The sequence below is a fragment of the Anabrus simplex genome, chromosome 5 (genome assembly GCF_040414725.1).
Source record: "Anabrus simplex isolate iqAnaSimp1 chromosome 5, ASM4041472v1, whole genome shotgun sequence".
In the NCBI taxonomy this organism is placed as follows: Eukaryota; Metazoa; Arthropoda; class Insecta; order Orthoptera; family Tettigoniidae; genus Anabrus; species Anabrus simplex.
The window spans coordinates 440,626,754-440,646,754 of NC_090269.1; the positions used below are offsets into that span (position 1 = coordinate 440,626,754).

At 39.9% G+C, this 20,001-nt stretch overlaps 1 pseudogene; it reads left to right on the forward strand.

The window, feature by feature from the left end:
* LOC136874624 (uncharacterized) overlaps positions 1-14,309 on the forward strand; it is a 62,380-nt pseudogene extending 48,071 nt beyond the window's left edge.
* The last annotated feature ends 5,692 nt before the right edge of the window (positions 14,310-20,001 follow it).

Here is a 20,001-nt window from a genome sequence, read left to right on the forward strand (position 1 = left end):
AGGTTGTATGGTCCTAGGAAAGGTAGATGCTGCATACAGGAAAATCAAAGAAACCTTTGGAGAAAGGAAATCTAGGTGTATGAATATTAAGAGCTCAGATAGAAAACCACTTCTAGGAAAAGAAGACAAAGCAGAAAGATGGCAGGAACGTATCCAGCAGTTGTATCAAGGTGAAGATGTAGAGAATTTGGTTCAGGAATATGAAGAGGTTGTTGATGGGCACCTGGAATTGATGACATTCCCTCTGAATTACTGACTGCCTTAGGAGAAACCAGCTTGGCAAGGTTATTTCATTTAGTGTGTAAGATGTATGAGACAGGAGAAGTCCCATCCGATTTTCGGAAGAATGTTGTTATACCTATTCCCAAGAAAGCCGGTGCTGACAGGTGTGAAAACTACCGCACCATTAGTTTAGTATCTCAAGCCTGCAAAATTTTAACATGTATTATTTACAGAAGAATGGAAAAACAAGTTGAAGCTGAGTCGAGAGAAGATCAATTTGGCTTCAAAAGAAATGCAGGAACACGTGAAGCAATCCTGACTTTACGTCTGATCTTAGAGGATCGAATCAAGAAGGACAAGCCCACGTACATGGCATTCGTAGATCTAGAAAAGGCTTTCGATAATGTTGATTGGACCAAGCTATTTATGATTCTGAAGATGATAGGGATCAGATACCGAGAACGAAGAATTATCTACAATCTGTATAAATATCAGTCTGCAGTGATAAGAATCGAGGGCTTTGAGAAAGAAGCAGCAATCCAGAAAGGAGTGAGGCAAGGCTGCAGTTTGTCCCCCTCCTTTTCAATGTTTACATAGAACAGGCAGTAAAGGAAATCAAAGAGAAATTTGGAGAGGGAATCACAATCCAAGGAGAGGAAGTCAAAACCTTGAGATTTGCTGATGATATTGTTATTTTATCTGAGACTGCAGAAGATCTCGAGAAGTTGCTGAATGGTATGGATGAAGTCTTGGGTAAGGAGTACAAGATGAAAATAAATAAGTCCGAAACAAAAGTAATGGAGTGCAGTCGAACGAAGGCAGGTGATGCGGGAAATATTAGATTAGGAAATGAAGTCTTAAAGTTAGTAGATGAATATTGTTACTTGGGTAGTAAAATAACTAACTATGGCAGAAGTAAGGAGGACATAAAATGCAGACTAGCACAAGCAAGGAAGAGCTTTCATAAGAAAAGAGATTTGCTCACTTCAAGCATTGATATAGAAATTAGAAACATGTTTTCGAAGAATTTTGTGTGGAGCGCGTCATTGTATGGAAGTGGAACAGGAAGGGTAACTAGCTCAGAAAGAAAGAGAATAGAAGCTTTTGAAATGTGGTGTTACAGAATAATGCTGAAGGTGAGATTGATAGATCAAATCATGAATGAAGAGATACTGAATCGAATTTGTGAGAGGAGATCGATTTGTCTAAATTAGACGAAAGGAAGAGATAGAATGATAGGACACACCCAGGACTTGTTCAGTTGGTTTTTGAGGGAAGTGTAGGAGGTAAGAACAGTAGGGGTAGACCAAGGTATGAATATGACAAGAAGATTAGAGCAGATGTAGAATGCAATAATACATAGAAATGAAAAGGTTAGCACAGGATAGGGTGGCATGGAAGGGCTGCATCAAACCAATCTATTGACTGATGACTCAAACAACAACAATAAATTTACATACCCAAACCTAACCTATTAGATTATTAAAATCAATCAAAGGCATTTATGTTGACAATTGAGCTTCAGTGAGAATTGACGGTAGAGTGAGTTCTTGGTTCAGGGTACTTACAGGGGTTAGACAAGGCTGTAATCTTTCACCTTTGCTGTTCGTAGTTTACATGGATCATCTGCTGAAAGGTATAAAATGGTAGGGAGGGAATCAGTTAGGTGGAAATGTAGTAAGCCGTCTGGCCTATGCTGACGACTTGGTCTTAATGGCAGATTCTGCTGAAAGCCTGCAGTCTAATATCTTGGAACTTGAAAGTAGGTGCAATGAGTATGGTATAAAAATTAGCCTCTCAAAGACTACATTGATGTCAGTAGGTCAGAAATTCAACAGAAGTGAATGTCGACTCAGGTCGATAATTTTGAGTATTTAGGTTGTGTGTTCTCCCAGGATGTTAATATAGTAAGTGAGATTGAATCAAGGTGTAGTAAAGCTAATGCAGTGAGCTAGCACAAGCGATCAACAGTATTTTGTAAGAAGGAAGTCTGCTCCCAGACGAAACTATCTTTACATCGGGCTGTTTTCATACCAACTTTGCTTTACGGGAGCGAAAGCTGGGTGGACTCGGGATATCTTAATCATAAGTTAGAAGTAACAAACATGAAAGTAGCAAGAATAACTGCTGGTACAAACAGGTGGTAACAATGACAGGTGGGTACTCGGAATGAGCAGATAAAGGCTAATTTAGGAATGAACTCGATGGATGAAGCTGTACACATAAACCGCCTTCGATGGTGGGGTCATGTGAGGTGAATGGAGGAGGATAGGTTAGCTAGGAGAATAATGGATTCTGCCATGGACGGTAAGAGAAGTAGAGGTAGACCAAGGCGATGATAGTTAGACTCAGTTTCTAACAATTTAAATATAAGAGGTATAGAACAAAATGAGGCAACAACACTAGTTGCAAATCGAGGATTATGGCGACGTTTTTTAAATTCACAGAGACTTGCAGACTGAACGCTGAAAGGCATAACAGTCTATAATGATAATGTATGTATGTATGTATGTAAGTATGTATGTATGTATGTATGTATGTATGTATGTATGTATGTAAGCTTGTATGTATGTATGTATGTATATATGTATGTATGTATGTATGTATGTATCGTAACCTATCCCCTGGGCTACATTAAAACAAGTGCTCGATAGCTGCAGTTGCTTAAGTGCGGCCAGCATCCAGTATTCGGGAGATAGTGGGTTCAAACCCCACTGTCGGCAGCCCTGAAAATGGTTTTCTGTGGTTTTCCATTTTCACACCAGGCAAATGCTGGGGCGGTACCTTAATAACGGCCACGGCAGCTTCCTCCCCATTCCTAGACCGTTCCTGTCCCATCGTCGCCATAAGACCTATCTGTGTCAGTGCGACGCAAAGCAACTTGCAAAAAAAAAAAAAAATGTGCTCACACTCACAAATTCCTAGAAAAGCAGTTACTCATCTTATTTTGAAGGTTCAGCCATTCTCCACTGAACAGAGTTATTGCCTAAAATGTTCCCATCACTCCACTACTTCCCTGCCTTTCTCCAATGAACAGAGTTTTTTCCTACGGCATTCACATCACTCCCCTACATTCCTATCCTTCTCCATTGAACAGAGTTATTGTCTACAGCATTCCCATCACTCCCCTACTCTTCTCCATTGAACAGAGTTATTGCCTACAGCATTCCCATCACTCCCCTACTTTCCTGCCCCTCTCAATTGAACAGAGTTATTGCCTACAGCATTCCCATCACTCCCCTACTTTCCTGCCCCTCTCAATTGAAGAGTTATTGCCTGCAGCGTTAACATCACTCCCCCACTCTTCTCCAATGAACAGAGTTATTGCATACAGCGTTACCATCACTCCCCTACTTTCCTGCCCCTCGCCATTGAACAGAGTTATTGCCTACATCATTTCCATTACCCCTTACTATTCTCCATTGAACAGAGTTAATGCCTACTACGGTCCCATCACTCCAATAAATTCCTGCCCTTCTCCATTGAACAGAGTTATTGCCTACAGTGTTCCCATCACTCCAATACTTTCCTGCCCTTCTCCATTGAACAGAGTTGTTGCCTACAGTGTTCCAATCACGCCCATACTTCCCTGCCCTCCTCTATTGAACAGAGTTATTGCCTGAATCAATCACTTCACTCCCCTACTCTTGTCCATTGAACAGAGTTATTGCCTAAAATGTTCCCATCACTCCCCTACTTCCCTGCCTTTCTCCAATGAACAGAGTTTTTTCCTACGGCATTCAAATCACTCCCCTACTTTCCTATCCTTCTCCATTTAACAGAGTTATTGTCTACAGCATTCCCATCGCTCCCCTACTCTTCTCTATTGAACAGAGTTATTGCCTACACCATTCCCATCACTCCCCTACTTTCCTGCCCCTCTCAATTGAACAGAGTTATTGCCTACAGCATTCCCATCACTCCCATACTTTCCTGCCCCTCTCAATTGAACAGAGTTATTGCCTGCAGCGTTACCATCACTCCCCCACTCTTCTCCAATGAACAGAGTTATTGCCTACAGCATTACCATCACTCCCCTACTTTCCTGCCCCTCGCCATTGAACAGAGTTATTGCCTACATCATTTCCATTACTCCCTTACTATTCTCCATTGAACAGAGTTATTGCGTACTACAGTCCCATCACTCCAAAAATTTCCTGCCCTTCTCCATTGAACAGAGTTATTGCCTACAGTGTTCCCATCACTCCAATACTTTCCTGCCCTTCTCCATTGAACAGAGCTATTGCCTACAGTGTTCCCATCACTCCAATACTTTCCTGCCCTTCTCCATTGAACAGAGTTATTGCCTACAGTGTTCCCATCACTCCAATACTTTCCTGCCCTTCTCCATTGAACAGAGCTATTGCCTACAGTGTTCCCATCACTCCAATACTTTCCTGCCCTTCTCCATTGAACAGAGTTGTTGCCTACAGTGTTCCCATCATTCCCATACTTCCCTGCCCTCCTCTATTGAACAGAGGTATTGCCTGCATCAATCACTTCACTCCCCTACTCTTCTCCACTGAACAGAGTTATTACCTACAGCATTACCATCACTCCCCTACTTCCCTGCCCCTCTCTATTGAACAGAGTTATTGCCTACTACGGTCCCATCACTCCCCTACTTTCCTGCCCTTCTCTATTGAACAGAGTTATTGCCTACAGCGTTACCATCACTCCCCTACTTCCCTGCCCTCCTCTATTGAACAGAGGTATTGCCTGCATCAATCACTTCACTCCCCTACTCTTCTCCACTGAACAGAGTTATTACCTACAGCATTACCATCACTCCCCTACTTCCCTGCCCCTCTCTATTGAACAGAGTTATTGCCTACTACGGTCCCATCACTCCCCTACTTCCCTGCCCTTCTCTATTGAACAGAGTTATTGCCTACAGCGTTACCATCACTCCCCTACTTCCCTGCCCTTCTCTATTGAACAGAGTTATTGCCTACAGCATTCCCATCACTCCCCTACTTTCCTGCCCTTCTCTATTGAACAGAGTTATTGCCTACAGCGTTACCATCACTCCCCTACTTTCCTGCCCTTCTCTATTGAACAGAGTTATTGCCTACAGCATTACCATCACTCCCCTACTTCCCTGCCCCTCTCTATTGAACAGAGTTATTGCCTACTACGGTCCCATCACTCCCCTACTTTCCTGCCCTTCTCCACTGAACAGAGTTATTGCCTACAGCATTCCCATCACTCCCCTACTTCCCTGCCCCTCTCTATTGAACAGAGTTATTGCCTACTACGGTCCCATCACTCCCCTACTTTCCTGCCCTTCTCCACTGAACAGAGTTATTACCTACAGCATTCTCATCACTCCCCTACTTCCCTGCCCCTCTCTATTGAACAGAGTTATTGCCTACTATGGTCCCATCACTCCCCTACTTCCCTGCCCTTCTCTATTGAACAGAGTTATTGCCTGCATCAATCACACCACTCCCCTACTTTACTACTCTTCTCCATTCAACAGAGTTATTGCCTACTACGGTCCCATCACTCCCCTACTTCCCTGCCCTTCTCTATTGAACAGAGTTATTGCCTACAGCGTTACCATCACTCCCCTACTTCCCTGCCCTTCTCTATTGAACAGATTTATTGCCTACAGTGTTCCCATCACTCCCCTACTTCCCTGCCCTTCTCCATTGAACAGAGTTATTGCCTGAATCAATCACATCACTCCCCTACTCATTTCCATTGAACAGAGTTATTGCCTGCATCAAGCACACCACTCCCCTACTTTACTACTCTTCTCCATTCAACAGAGTTATTGCCTACTACGGTCCCATCACTCCCCTACTTCCCTGCCCTTCTCTATTGAACAGAGTTATTGCCTACAGTGTTCCCATCACTCCCCTACTTCCCTGCCCTTCTCCATTGAACAGAGTTATTGCCTGCATCAATCACATCACTCCCCTACTCTTGTCCATTGAACAGAGTTATTGCCTACAGCGTTACCGTCACTCCCCTACTTCCCTGCCCTTCTCTCTTGAACAGATTTATTGCCTACAGCGTTACCATCACTCCCCTACTTCCCTGCACTTCTCCATTGAACAGAGTTATTGCCTGCATCAATCACATCACTCCCCTACTCTTGTCCATTGAACATAGTTATTGCCTACAGCGTTACCATCACTCTCCTACTTCCCTGCCCTTCTCTATTGAACAGAGTTATTGCCTGCATCAATCACATCGCTCCCCTACTCTTCTCCTCTGAACAGAGTTGTTGCCTACAGTGTTCCCATCACTCCAATACTTTCCTGCTCTTCTCCACCTAACATAGTTGTTGCCTACAGTGTTCCCATCACTCCCCTACTTCCCTGCCCTTCTCTGTTGAACAGAGTTATTGCCTGCAGCATTCACATCACTCCTCTACTCTTGTCCATTGAACAGAGTTATTGCCTACAGCATTCCCATAAGTCCCCTACTTTCCTGCCCTTCTCCATTGACAAGAGTTTTTTCCTACGGCATTCACATCACTCCCTTACTTTTCTGCCCTTCTCCATTGAATAGAATTATTGCCTACAGCATTCACATCACTCCCCTACTATCCTGCCCTTCTCTACTGAACAGAGTTATTGCCTAATATGGTCCCATCACTCTCCTACTTTCCTGCCCTTCTCTATTGAACAGAGTTGTTGCCTACAGCATTCACATCACTCTCCTACTTTCCTGCCCATCTCCATTGAACAGAGTTATTATCCTACAGGGTTCCCATCACTCCCCTACTCTTCTCCACTGAACAGAGTTATTACCCTCAGTATTCCCATCACTCCCCTATTTTCCTGCCCTTCTCTATTGAACAGTGTTGTTGCCTACAGCATTCACATCACTCCCCTACTCTTCTCCATTGAACAGAGTTATTGCCTACAGCATTCACATCACTCCCCTACTTTCCTTCCCATCTCCATTGAACAGAGTTGTTGCCTACAGTATTCCCATCACTCCCGTACTCTTCTCCATTGAACTGAGTTATTGCCTACAGTGTTCCCATCACTCCCCTACTCTTCTCCACTGAACAGAGTTATTGCCTACAGCATTCACATCACTCCCCTATTTTCCTTCCCATCTCCATTGAACAGAGTTGTTGCCTACAGTATTCACATCACTCCCGTACTCTTCTCCATTGAACTGAGTTATTGCCTACAGTGTTCCCATCACTCCCCTACTCTTCTCCACTGAACAGAATTATTGCCTACAGCATTCACATCACTCCCCTACTCTTGTCCATTGAACAGAGTTATTGCCTACAGCATTCACATCACTCCCCTACTTTCCTGCCCTTCTCTATTGAACAGAGTTATTGCCTACAGCATTCACATCACTCCCCTACTCTTGTCCATTGAACAGAGTTATTGCCTACAGCATTCACATCATTCCCCCACTCTTGTCCAGTGAACAGAGTTGTTGCCTACAGTGTTCCCATCACTCCCATACTTTCCTGCTCTTCTCCACCTAACATAGTTGTTGCCTACAGTGTTCCCATCACTCCCCTACTTCCCTGGCCTTCTCTGTTGAACAGAGTTATTGCCTGCAGCATTCACATCACTCCTCTAATCTTGCCCATTGAACAGAGTTATTGCCTACAGCATTCCCATCACTCTCCTACTTTCCTGCCCTTCTCCATTGACAAAAGAGTTTTTTCCTACAGCATTCACATCACTCCCTTACTTTCCTGCCCTTCTCCATTGAATAGAATTATTGCCTACAGCATTCACATCACTCCCCTACTTTCCTGCCCTTCTTAATTGAACAGAGTTATTGCCTACTATGGTCCCATCACTCCCCTACTTTCCTGCCCTTCTCTATTGAACAGAGTTGTTGCCTACTATGGTCCCATCACTCCCCTACTTTCCTGCCCTTCTCTATTGAACAGAGTTGTTGCCTACAGCATTCACATCACTCCCCTACTTTCCTGCCCATCTCCATTGAACAGAGTTGTTGCCTACAGTGTTCCCATCACTCCCCTACTCTTCTCCACTGAACAGAGTTATTGCCTACAGTATTCCCATCACTCCCCTACTTTCCTGCCCTTCTCTATTGAACAGAGTTATTACCCTCAGTATTCCCATCACTCCCCTACTTTCCTGCCCTTCTCTATTGAACAGAGTTGTTGCCTACAGCATTCACATCACTCCCCTACTTTCCTGCCCTTCTCCATTGAACTGAGTTATTGCCTACAGCGTTCCCATCACTCCCCTACTCTTCTCCATTCAACAGAGTTATTGCCTACAGCATTCCCATCATTCCCCTACACTTCTCCACTGAACAGAGTTAATGCCTACAGCATTCCCGTCACTCCCTAAATACATAGATTGATTTATTTATCATCAACAGGTTATATCCAATTGCAGATGATTCATTAAAACATAACAAATACACCTTACCGGGAACTATCTTCACTATAAACGTAGTTGCTAGAGGTAACAGACAATTATTTTAAAAATTTCTTTTTTGCTATTGGCTTTATGTTGTACCAATGCAGATATGAGTTATGGTGATGATGGAACAGGAAAGGAAGGGGCCATAGCCTTAATTAAGGTACAGCCCTAGCTTTTGTCTGGTGTGAAAATGGGGAACCGCGGAAAACCATCTTGAGGGCTGCTGACATTGGGGTTCAAACCTACTATCTCCTGAATACTGGATACTGACTGCACTTAGGGCGAGATGTATGAACAAGGAATAAATCTCCGTATAGCTATTCCCGGTATAGCCCCATAGAGTCTGTTATACCATTCCACATTATTCTGTGGTTAGCTATACCGGATATAACGCCAGTGATGAAAAAGTTTGGCAATGCTTGCATCATAAAATCGACCCGCACTGCGATCTTCTACTGTTACTTTTCGACAACAACAACATCACCATGTGTGCATTAGTAATTCTGATTCATTTTTAGCATGTGTTGAAGTAGTTATTGAACATCATATCGCAGCAGTAGATGAAAAGGGCTCAAAATTACACTTATGAAGAAGCTTTACAGATGCTTTACGCACTGTAGAGTGCTATAAGGATATCGTCAAAAATAAGAGAAAGTATGCAGTGATGTCTAACGAAAAGGTTAGTGTTCGTTTAGTATTATTTCATTGTGCAGTCAAATTGTAATCTATTTTAGTATTACTATAGACTGCTGACCATTAACAATTTGATTCAGATTACTTCATTGTAGCATTGGTTCTAGTCTCCCAATAAGTTATTCTTTGCCCTGTAGTAAGAGCCTATATAATCAAATGCAAGTAAAGTAAATATAGGTATACATCTGGATCCTAAATAATTGTTCTCATTTTTATAGACAAAGGCTTGGGAGAAAATTCCTGCAGATTTCAATGCCCAGACCACAACAGGAAGAACAGGTGAGCAGCTACACCAAAAATTTGACTCCCTTAAAAAGGAAATGAGAAAGTACTGTTCAAAGCTGAGGCAGCAGAGACTGCAAACTGGTGGTGGGCCAACCCTCTGTATGATAGAGTTCAGGGACTATCTGCAGAGGGTAATCAAAGTGTCTTTGATTCTGATGCAACATTTCTGTGTGAAGGTTGGTTTTTCATTATGTAAATGATCAAAAATGGTATTCGTATTATGAAAAATAATAAATATGAATTTTCAGAGTAATGTAAGTTGATCTACAATTCTGTATTTTCAGTGCCAATAGAATCTGCAAGTGGTGATTCGTTGCAGTTGCCTAATGTTGAATTAGATAAGGTAAGTCTTTAATAAGCAAGATTTGTATGGAGGTAACTTACCATGGATAACATGCTTTGTTTAAGTGCGTGGGTAGCAATTAATCTATGTAGCCTACTCAGTTTTATAAATACTATATATTTTTTAACCCATACATGAACTGTGTGGGTTCACACAGAAACTTTGATGGTTTTGTGACAACTGCCTTCTTGCTACCTATATGCAAGTTGATACAGTAATATTAATTCAGTATCTTCTGTCTAATAAAACAACACGTCACCTGCTTTTACTGTAAGGATTTACTTTGGAAATTAGCCTGCATGGTGACCATGATCGTTAACTTGTCAAGTCTTTATGGTCTCATGCTGCGCTTAGTTTGTTCGAGTTCAGTTGGTGGAAAAATTTCACCATCTGAATGCTGGTCATGCCAAAAGCTCACTTTCAGTAGCAAACCTCTCTTCAGTGCTCGTATAGAATAAGGGCATGTCATGCTGTTGGTAATGATTCGTCCATCAGACGTTGCGCTTTGAGCAGGACCCTTCGTGCTATTCAACAGGGACAAGCTATGTGCCAACACTGGGTTTCACATTCTCCGTATGGGCGGCGGCAGGGGAGCATAGTAGCTATAATTGGTCGCAGTGCAAGATTATGAAGTAATCTCCCACTTGTAACCTAAATTAACCAAGGAAAAGGGGTTGCAGTATAATTAAATATGTAATCAGCATGAATTTAAACAAGAAAGGAAGGGAGTGATGTAGATTGGATAACAGCTGTACCTCAATATCAGAAGGATAATTCCTTGCAAAGTGAGATATGGGCATGAAAATTGGAAGTGTTATGAAGAAATACAGTACAGGGCCTGGATTGATTCTATCTTGTGAAGAGTATAAATTTGAGTAGGTAAATTTAGTTTCTGTGCTGCTATACCTGGCATGAGAATGGAACATGTGTCCAAAAGTGATTTTAAATACTATTTTGTAAGTGTTCAATCCTTGGTTCCTAAATTCATGACAACTTCACCTGGGAATCAGTCTGCAAAAATGAAGAGAGCAGATTTTAATGAATTTTAAATAGTTGTTATGTCCATAATGTCATGAGTACTATATAGAACCATTAACCATCAGCAGTTTGTATTTTTGTTTTGTTTCTTGCAGAGTAAGTGATACACAATGATGATTTGCTGGTATGTTGAAGTGTTCCCTTGCAGTTAGGATATGCTATTTCTGGGGTGAAAAGGTTTATTCTTTAAGGACGACCGACCGACCGACCGACCGACCGACCGACCGACCAAAAGTGATTTTGAAGAAAATGGAACATCTCCCTTGGTAAGTTATTCCAATCTTTTAATCTCCTTCCTATAAACAAATATTTTCCCCATTTTGTCCTCTTGAATTCCAAGTTTATCTTTATATTTTGATAAAGGCACCACTCAAACTTCCTCATCTACTAATTTCTCCACTGACAGCTTGGTGCATATCGCTTATGATATAGATGATGATTTCCATAGTGAACCTGAAATATTTGTACCGAATGAGTAAATTTATAATACCAATATAAATGGTCCATTATTAGACATTATAAATTTTTCAGCTAACTCATTCCTGGTTGGCAGCGTTTTGCCCCCCGTGTACTAAGTTGGGCTCATCAGTTGGTACTTAGCACACTCACCATGACGCATGGCTAGTGCATACCGTGGAGGCCATGAATAGGCTACTTGGAGCTACTGGCAGTGCCAATGCAGTATGAGAGACTATGCGTCTTGGTGGGTGTGCTAAGTACCAACTGATGAGCCCAACTTAGCACACAGGGGTGAATCGCTGGCAACCAGGAATGAGTTAGCTGGAAAATTTATAATGTCCAATAACGGATCATTTATATTGGTATTACATACCACTTGGTCAAACACCTCGTCTCCTTTCTCCCAAGTCTTCCCAGCCCAAGCTTTGCTACATTTTTGTAATGTTATTCTTTTGTTGAAAATCGCCCAGAACAAATCAAGGTGTTTTTCTTTGGATTTCCAGTTCTTGAATCAAGTAATCCTGGTGAGGGTCCTATATACAGAAACCATACTCTACTTGGGATCTTACCAGAGACATATGCCCTCTCCTTTACATCCTTACTACAACCCCAAAATACCCTCGTAACCATGTTCAGAGATCTGTACCCTTTATTTACAATCCCATTTATGTGATTACCCCAATGAAGATCTTTCCTTATACATACAATGATTCCCATAAGGAACCTTCACCCCATCAATGCAGTAATTAAAACTGAGAGGAATTTTCCTATCTGTGAAAGTCACACCCTGACTTTTAACCTCAAGTGGTATTATGGACCCTCACACCCAATAAAGATCTGAGTGAGAGGCAGATGAACATTCTCAGGTTCCTTCTGAGCAAAGGCATTTTATTGTCTATTTTTTCCCTGCATGATGAAATGATATGCTGTGCCACATTTTAAGTGAATTAAGTTTTACAATTTATTGAATTAAAATGCAGTCTGTATCAGTTCACTTTCTAAAAATCATTTATTCTGGAACTGACTTTCAGAAACAACTGAAGATTCAACGTAGTTTCTGAAAGCCAGTTCTGAATTAAATGATTTTTACAACGTGGGTTGATACACGCCATATTGTAATTTAGTCAATTGTATCAAGCCATCATCACTGTGATAATTATGGCTTTAATTTTTCATAAAGTTACACAGTTCAAGATTTAAAAATGAATGTAATTCCTAACATGGGTCTCATGAAATGGTCCAGACATCCCTCTGTAGACAATGCTAGGTTTAGGTTACGTCAAGTGTTGACCCATTTATGTTACTCTTGCCAATACTGTTTCCAGTTGAACCATACCAAAGAGTAAGAAAGTGTCATCACTTGACTTGAAGGTTGAACTTTTATGTTATGATGTGTTCTATGTAATCATTTAATTAGACAACATATCTTGCCAAGAACATTAACATTTATCAGAGAACTGCCCTAATAAACACCATTGTGGTGGAAAAACATAATATTGCATTACCTGTTGAATCATAAACATAGATAAAAGTGAATTGAGAAGCGATCATTACTGTACTGTACTGTTAATACAAACATACAGAGCTAAGTAATCACACTTTCTCTTTTGTTTGTTATGGTTAACCCTTTATTTTTAATGGCTTTTGCGGTTTCCATACATGATATTATGAGCATTTTCTTTTATGTTTAGGATACAGACATTCAAATTGAGGAAGATGATAGTGTCTCCCTGCCGTTTGATAACCTCCCAAGTAGTAGTTCTGGTATGTATTATGCACTCTTTGCAGAAGATGCAATAATGTTAATGCAGGGAGTCTCGTAGATATGAATTTAATAATGAATTACATTTGTTTAGAAAGAATGCTAGGTAATTTGTAACGTCTGTAATGTGGGTGCTGGAGTTCACCAAAATGGATACATCGAATTTAGATAGAGCACGGTAAATTTCTTCTATGTACTGGTACATCTGTTATAGGCCTTACCTAACCCTCTGAAAACAAGTAAACGGGTGGGAACTGCATCTAGGTTGTGCAATAACTCCTCCATGTCAATTTAAAATAAATTTTCTATATTCTGACATATACATAATATGAGGAGGAACATTTCATTGTCACATGTAACAAATGATTTTGCCAAAAGACTGGATTTTCCATATACAGTACAACAAAAACTGGATCTGTAATAGAAGTACTTGAGAAATACAGCAGGCCCTACAGTAGATCTTCAAACACACATTCATTGAAAAAGTAGTACATGCCATACGTAGGCAACGCATTGTCTACCCATGTAAGAACGCTGTAAAATCTTCTACATGTAACACATATTGTCTCAGAAATGAAGCTGTACATTGAAAAGACTATGTATAACATACCCCTATATGGGCATCCACCTTTACTTTCCAAATTGTCATGACATACATAATATGAGGGAGTGTTGTCAGTTTGGAGAGGCACATCTCCTCCACTTACAAATGAGTCATCTTATGAATTGTATCAACCAAATTTCACATGATTTTCTGCCTTCTGTTAAAAGCTCTAATTTTCTTAAGTACTCTAGACTATACAGTATTAGCAAACATCATCTGATATGGAGACCTTCCAGCTTATAAACTTTCATATGTGAATAATTTAATTTTTGAATAAATCTTGTAATAATAAATGTAATGCAGGGGTGTAATATATGTATTATCACATTGTATATAATTAATATTTTAGTGACTTACACATTTTTACACATTTTTTTATTTTTAGAAATCACTTGGAACAAATATTCACCAGGAATGCTGAGGACTCCAAAGCATCCAGCTTTAAATGCTGGCTGCTACTTGATCGACTCGGTACCGATCCCTGATGTTCTCAAAGGTGAGAATCATGACTAACGCACACTCTCTCTCTCTCTCAAACTACCAACAATACAGACATTTAACTATTAATCAAAACATTCTACTAACAGACAAACTGTGACATACTAAAAATAGACCATACAAACATAAGAATCCAATCATTTGGAGACAATACAGCTGCAATATACTGCATTCAGAAGGGATACTTTTTTATTAATGTTCAAGTGATTAGTGATCCTAACCTTCAAATCAGGGATGTAGTTGCTAGATGGCCAGGTTCTGAACATGATCATACAATATTTAACTCCCATGTCGGAGCACGGTTTGAAGTGGGGACAATTAATGAAGTGGTCTTGTTACGAGATCATGGATGCCCTTTAAGGAAAAGTGTTTAACTCTGTGCTACTTACATCCTAAAATGAGACCTCAAAACTGTTATAAATAACAACATAACACACACACAGAACTCTGTGGAGAGGATTATAAAGGTCTGGAAAAGGCAATATTTTGTTCTTACCTTGGGACTGTGAATCAAATGTTGGTCAACATCTTTATGTTGATTTTATGCAACATATTCTACAGCTGTATTAAAGATTTGCATTGTTTGTAACTCTCGTGAAACTTAACATCGTGCTAGCTGACATTTTCTGAGGAAAGATTGAGGAAACGCAAGAATCTTAACACTGTTTTAAACAACTCATGGTATTTAGCCTTCTTTTAGCAACTGTTCATGAAAGTGGGCTTTGCTTTAATTATTTCATCATTATCCATTTAACTTCCAGGGTTGGTTCCCTCCTTCGGACTCTCAGTGAGGGATGCCACCTCTGCTGCCTCTGGGGCACTGTCCTGGAGCGTGAGATTTTGGGTTGAGGTTAAAACTGGGGATGAGGTCCTGTACCTAATCCGTGATGCTGAACAGGGACCTTGTAGGGGAATGGAAAGGTTGGAAGGGGGAGGAAGGAAGAGGAAAGGAAGTGGCCGTAAAAGTTAGGTACCATCCTGGCATTTGCCTGAAAGAGAAGTGGGGAGACCACGAAAGACCACTTCAATGATAACTGAGGAGGAATTCGAAACCCCTTCTACTTAGTTGACTTCCCGAGGCTGAACCCTCACACCAGTTTTCAAATATAATGGCAAAGCCGGGAATCGAACCCGGGCTTCCGGAGATGGCAGCTAATCACACTAACCACTACAACACAGAGGCGGACTCTTAATTTAATTATGATCAAAATTTAATTTCTCTCCCCTTTAAATACAAACCACAACAAACATTATTATTATTATTATTATTATTATTATTATTATTATTATTATTACAACTTCTTCCATGCGGAGGCTGCCACAAGGACAAAGTATGTCGACTACACAGTATTTTGTCTTCTAAGTTACTGTTGACTTTGCTAGCGTGCCAGGTAGAGAAAACCACAAGGCTCAATACCGTACACTTGCTCATGTTTTGAGTGAGTGTGCATTTAGCGAACTGTCTCACACTACAAAAACTACATACCTTCCATTTTTTAAAAGTACCTTTTTAGTGATAGCTTATGCAAACAGCCCAGCTACAAACATTAATTAAATTAAATCATTAACTGTAGATATTCTTGTCAATTTGTGTCCCACTGCAATTACATTCTGCTGGCATGTACGGTAAGTGAAAATAATAAGTGATACAATATTATAATAGACTTCATTTCTCTTACTCAACAGACCAATCAAGTAGTCCTACTCTGCCGTTGCAGATGGAAAATCATGATGGTATGTACCTATTATGACAAAAAAAATTCCTTTTCCATACTAACAATTAGTATGAAAATATAAGATTGCTTTTATAGTTGCAGGTACTTCGGGTACCAACACAAGAGAGGCGGAGGTGGAACGTCCTCTACTTAGTCGGCGTAAGCCAATATTTAGAAAGAAGAGCTTACCACTGTCTGCAACGGGGAAGAAAATTGAACCATGGGTCACAGCGAGGACTGAAGTAGCTCAGCTGCAGAAGAGGCTGCTGGAGGAACAATTGCGAGAAGTGCAGAAAAGAGATGAAAGAGAAGCAGCTCTCTTTCTTATAAAGAAAAGGAGCTTAGAACTAAATATTAAAATTAAGGAGGAGAACCTTAAAAATCTGAAAAAATAAAAGATTTAAATATGAAGAAAAGTTGTTTCATACAGTTGTGATTGAAAACCTAAAGCCTAGATCCAAAGTAATCCCTAACAGCACCATATCCCACTGCTCCTCTCTCAGCATTGATAGCTCCCTGAAGCTGGGGGTCCTCGTTCATTTCGACTGCTAAATTGCCACAATTACTGCTTCCACCCTTTCAGTCTTCAATCTAATTCCATTTACCAGTACTGGAAAACGCCTCTTCCACACCCCATATGTCCTCTCAACTACATTCCTTGTTCTTATCTGTGACTCATTGTACAGATTTTCTGCAGGTGTCCTTGGATGTGTAATGGGAGTTAAAAGGTAGGATGTTGCGGCATACCCTGAATCACCTAGAAGGACATGATTCCCCATTAGACCACCTTCAAATCGAGCTCTGAGCGCAGAATTATTAAAAATTGTTTGATCATGTACAGCACCTGGCCACCTTACAACTACGTCAATAATTTTTAAGTCTGCACTACTCACAGTCTGCACATTGTAGGAAAAGAAACCTTTCCTTCCCCTATATTCCTCTGCATTTTCTCCTCCTGGAGATCTGACTTTTATGTGTGTGCAATCTATTGCTCCTGTCACTCGAGGAAAAGCAGTCTTGGTGAACGCAAGCAATTTTCATCCGTGTGTCTGGAAATTTTATGAATCTTGGAGCTATATGAGCAATTGACTCTGCAACTTTGTGGATGATTCTGCTTGCAGTTCCTTTGTCAATGCTGCAGAAGTCTACTGCACATATAACAAAATCTCCGCAAGCAAAATATCTCAGTGTTAGCAGCAGCTGGTTCATCGGGGAGATGGAATGATTCCTGAAAAGGAGAAGCTATTATTAGTCCTTTATTTTACTTTTAAATCTATGACACTTTGTCCATTATAGTGCAGCTACTCAACTGTTGTTCTAACCTAACTGAGCCAGAAGTTGATATTACATACCAGTTAGCCAAGCCCACTGAAATGCATGCACCAACCGACCCTATGAGAGACATTTTCCCATCATTCTTAACAGGGGCTGGCTGCACAAGAAATGGCATTACTAGCATCGCTCATACCACAACCACTTAAATATGGTCAAATCTAAGGACAAGACAGGCCAATAATAGTAACAAATTTGATCTAGCCCATACCCACAGATATACTTCACACTACACATTAGGTCACGCCACCATAATGAACACTTTTCTAAGCAGAGTTACGAAGAATATTTAGATGTTCCATTATGTACAGTAGGTACTAACATATAGACATGAATTTTTAAAAAAATATTTTCAAGAGTAGAACAGTGAAATAGAACTATAGCCTGAGGCCTTCTATATGCAGTGCTCTTTCTTTCATATAGGCCTATAGTGATTAACAATTAAATTTTTTGAATGAAGTAATCATGTGGAATCAAATTCCTTTTTAAACAATATACTGGTAATTTTACGGTTTGTACTGTGAAGAATTGATTTTTCAAATGCCAGCAATTTCATATAGGCTACAGTTATTTTGTTTTTCTTCAAGAGATGCTAATGTGATAGACCTACTATGGAACATTAATTAGAAACACCTTTTTATACTCTGTAATTGTTCATAAATTTTCATAGAACTGGCCTAACTGCATTCTATTTTAATCCCACTTTTGTTAAACTTCTGTAGAATTTAAGGCATTACCGTACATTCCAAAATGCGGTAATAAAAATATAGGAAAACTATAAGTAAACTCAAACATAGCAGAAGAACACACAGATACATGGTGCAAATTTTAACAGTTTGCTAAACATTATGAAAACTTCTTAAATCCTCACAAATGTTTTCCTGTTCCATACAACATTAAAAACTATAGAACAATTATAGGCTCACAAAGCAAGAAATTCTGTGGAACTACTGTAGGGAAGCACTACTAGTTTTCTATATGAGCACATGTGTAACAAATTCCTAGTGACATACAATTCCACAAAGTAACTTATTAAACTTAAAATAGGCCTACTTCCAACAACAGTAATAAACCTAGTTCTATATTTGATGATTAAGTGTTGCTACACTACAATTTAGACACAGCAGATTAATTTAAATCAAAAATAATATTAGGCTAACCTACCTGTCAGTCATATGCTCCAAGCGATCGTTGATCATTTCAAGAAGATGCAAAACAGTCACTTTCGTCAAGCAAAATCTGATGAAAATCTCATTATCATCAAATTTATTAAACAAATCTGGACGAGGTCTCACATTCCGCTTCTTCCTTGTTCTTAAAAATAAATCACGAAAGATTTCATCGTCACTATCAGACTCTATTACTATATCCGCCATGTTTATTCTAAGAATAACGCACTATCCCTCCGTCTCATGCCCGTGTAATGTTTTCCGAGGTTATACTCGGAATACAACTTATCCAGTCGTCGTACAACTGGTTTCTGGTGCTAATGCTGGAATGCCCAGCTTTATTCCTCGTTTGTACAACTGGCCCTCAAGTGACTGCAGCTATCGAGCTCAGTAACAGACAATTAGCAGCTTTACTACGGTGACCAGCGGAGGACTACTACTATGTGCTTTTACATGGCCTGCAATACTTCCGCATTGCTATTTTGATGAAGAAAATTTTTAACCAATTCTCTATCTACAAGCAGATTATGCACATAATGCATCTTGGCAGATATGATCAAATTAGTTCTAATATTAATATATCACATTTCTACAAGCATCTCATCAGATGCACAGAAGACAGGGAGGGAAAACAGGATTGAATACTTATGTTATACCCTACTGCTCATTAATTTCAATACATCAAGACTGTTATCTGGTATTTCAGATATGAATATAAAACAAAATTTATTTTTCCAAAAATATAACTATATAAACTTAAACATTTATAACACAAACAGAATAATATTTTAATTTCATCAAAGTATCCTCCCTTGGATTGAATGACTGCCTCAGAAACTTGAGGCATGCAGTTAATCAGTTTTTGTAGGCATTTTGAGTTTATATGATTCCACACATTCTTAAAAACATTCCAGGGATGTTCCTTGCTGGATATAAGAACTTCCCTGATACATGTGTCCACTTCATCCCAGACCATTTCAGTGGGATTACAATCCAGGCTTTGGGATGACCAGATCATATCTTTCAGTACTTTCTGTTTTTCCTTTGATCCAATGTACTTCTTATAGAAGGCTGACCAATGTTTTGGGTCATTATCCTGTTGTAAGGTGAACCCTTTCCCTATTAAGTACAATCCACATGGTATTGAATGATAGTGAAGTAATGTCTCCAATTCTATGTCCTGCAACACACACCCCCCTCCCCCCACCAAACCATAACAGAACCCCCACCATACTTAATTATAACTAAAATGCACTGCCAACCCACCTTTTCCCTTTCAGATCAATGAAAAAATATCCTCCTTCTGGTTCCAAAAATCTTGAACTTTGAATGCTGATTAATAGAGCAAATGCCTGAAAAGCCTTACATCTGATCTGTTTTTGACAAGCTCTATTGGTGAAAAATATCTAATTCCCTCCATGGGAACTTAGAATTTTCCATTTGTCTGTGAACAACACATTTTTATGCTCTTCATGTGTTTAATTACAATGT